Genomic DNA, 3,119 nt, shown 5'->3' with positions numbered 1-3,119 from the left:
ATACTTAATATTTTGTAGTAACCTGTATAAGAAAAGAATCTGAAAAAGAATATATATAAATGAATCACTTTGCTATATACCTGAAACTAACACAACATTGTAAATCAAATATATGTCAATTTTAAAAATTAATTAATTAAAAAATACTTAAAGAGAATATTTACTTTTAACATATAGTCTTGATGTACCAAACCATTACTTCAAACAGCTGGATATTTTAAACAGTTATCTCCCCAGTGCCCTCCTACTGTTCTAAAAATCACCTCTCTTAAATAAAGAGACAAATAGGTCTCCTTTCTTGAGTGTGTAATTTTTATAAATTGCATCAGACCCACAGTGAGTGTCTTTCTGGGAGTTTCACCAAAACCAAAAAGAAGTTCTGATATAAAACTGCAGCAGGAAATCAGGGAAAGTGTGTGGAACTGCAGGGTCATAGAACTGACCTGCAAGCTACCCTCAGCCAAACCCACAAATCGATACCCCAGGGATGTGAGGGCCCTGGGGGCCAGCCAACAGCAAGGCTGGCCCTATCTCCCCTGCAGAGGCCTCAGGTGCAGCTCGCGTTCCAGCTGCTGGGCAATCAGGGTGCCCTGGATGGCCTCACAGCCTGGGTTGAACACGGAGTACCCACTTTTCACCCCTCTGTCTTCTCCTCAGGGCCTCATTTCCCCACATGCATCCAGTAGAAGAGGGACAGGACAAAATAGGCCAGACCAAATTCCAGTTCCACAAACAGTCCCAGCAGGACCAACCAGAGGAGCACCTTCAAGAAGGTGATGTCGGTCAGGGGAGACTGGCCCCCCTAGGGCAGGGGGCGCAGAGGTGGTGGCTTGGCTGGATTCCGCGGTGGCTGTGACATCCAGTCTCCAGGCTACGCTGCTCCCTGAGCAAGGCTGGGCTGGGCCTGGGCACTCAAGGGCCTCAGTTTCCACACCAAGAACTGTTTTAGCCAGCCTGGGGCTGCCTTTGGAGTTGCAGCTGCTTCCGCCTTCTCTCCCGAGGTTTGTGCACAGTGGCTCTGAAGTGCTGGGTTCTGCCGCCAACCTGGCTGGTTTCTGGGCCCTACCTCCAACTCAGCTAACCGCTGCTCCGTGGCACATGCCCTGTTCTCTGTGCGCCCAGGAGTGCGTGTGCCCATGTTGGTGTATTATATTGATTGATTTTTATATGTTGAAAGACCCTTGCATTCCTGGCATAAATCACTCTTGGTCTTGGTGTATAATACTTTTAATATACTGCTGAATTCAGTTTGCTGGTGCCTTGTTGAGAATTTTTGGATATATATCCACGAGTGATATTGATCTGTGGCTCTCTTTTAATGTGATATATTTGTCTATCCTTAGTATCAGGGTAATGGTGGCCTCATAGAATGACTTAGGAAGTGTTCTCTCATCTTCTTTAGGAAGATTTTGAGAATTGGTGTTAACTTATTTTTAGGTGTTTGGCAGAAATAACTAGTGGAGCCATTTGGTCCTGAGCTTTTCTTGCTTGGGAAGTTTTTGATTACTGATTCAATCTCTTTATTCGTTATTGCTCTAATCAGATTTTCAATAAGATATAACAATTATGAACATATATGCACCCAACAACAGATCCCCAAATATATGAACAAAAATTGACAGAATCAAAGGGAAGAATAAACAATTCTATAATAATAGTTGGAGATTTCAATACCCTGCTTTTATTTTTTTATAAATTTATCTATTTATTTATTTTTGGCTACACTTGGTCTTTGTTGCTGTGCACAGGCTTTCTTTAGTTGCAGCAAGCAGGGGTTACTCTTTGTTGTGGTGCGCGGGTTTCTCATTGCGGTGGCTTCTCTTGTTGCGGATCATGGGCTCTAGGTGTGTGGGCTTCAGTAGTTGTGGCACGCAGGCTCAGTAGTTGTGGCTCACGGGCTCTAGAGCACAGGCTCAGTAGTTGTGTCACGTGGGTTCTGCGGCCTGTGCTATCTTCCCGGACCAGAGATCAAATCTGTGTCCCCTGCATTGGCAGGCAGATCCTTAACCACTGTGCCACCAGGGAAGTCCCTCAATACCCTACTTTTAATAATGATAGGACAATCAGATAGAAGATCATTATGGAGATAGAGAATTTAAGCAACACTATAAACCAACTAGACCTGACAGACATACACAAATCCTCCAACCAACAACAGCAGAATGCATATTTTTCTTCCAATTGCAGATAGGACATTCTTCACAACAGAACATATGTTAGGCCACAAATCAGGTGTTAATAAATTCAAAAAGACTGAAACCATACAAAGGATATGCTCTGAACACAAAGAAATGAAACTAGAAATCAATAACATTAGGAGAACTGGAAAATTCCAAATATGTGGAAATAAAACCATACATTAAATAGCCAATGAATGAAAGAAAAAATCAGAAGGGAAATCAGAAAATACTCTGATACAAGTTAAAATTAAAAACACAATATACCAAAACTTACAAGATGAAATGAAAGCCACGCTCAGATGGAATTTTATAGCTGTGAATGTCTACATTAAAAATGAAAAGAAATCTCAAATAAGCAACTTATCTTCATGCCTTAAGGAAGTAAAAAAAAGAAGAGCAAATTAAACAAAAAATTATCAGAAAGAAAGAAATAATAAAGAATGGAGCTGAGAATAACAAAATCGAGAATAAAAAGATAATAGAGACAGTCAATGAAACTAAAAGTTGTTTTTTTAGAGATTATTAAAACTGACTAACATTTATCTATACTTACCAAAGAGAGAGAGGGAGAGACAAAGAAGAGAGAAAGAACTAAATTTCTAAAATCATAGGTGAAAGTGGGGACATTGCTACTATACCTTACAGAAAAAATATAAACTTATAGGAAAATATTATGAAAAATTGTTTGCCTACAAATTAGATAACCTAGATGAAATAGACAAATTTCTAGATACAAACTACCAAAACTGATTAAAGAATAAATAAACATCTTAAATTTGTACCAATTAGTTTGAAGTAGTACCAGCTTAGCTTCATTAGTGTACAAAAACATTGCTCTTATGCAGCTCCATCCCATCTTCCTCATGCTGTTATTTTCACAAATCACATCTTTATACATTGTATACCTATTAACATAGATTTGTAATTATTGTTTTATGT

General features: G+C 39.5%; 1 pseudogene; it reads right to left on the bottom strand.

The window, feature by feature from the left end:
* Positions 1 to 527: 527 nt before the first annotated feature.
* LOC116747092 lies at positions 528 to 1,138 on the bottom strand (annotated as a pseudogene).
* Between the last annotated feature and the right edge of the window lie 1,981 nt (positions 1,139 to 3,119).

This window comes from Phocoena sinus, chromosome X (genome assembly GCF_008692025.1).
Source record: "Phocoena sinus isolate mPhoSin1 chromosome X, mPhoSin1.pri, whole genome shotgun sequence".
NCBI classification, from domain to species: domain Eukaryota; kingdom Metazoa; phylum Chordata; class Mammalia; order Artiodactyla; family Phocoenidae; genus Phocoena; species Phocoena sinus.
This window is presented reverse-complemented; position numbering and strand designations above follow the sequence as displayed.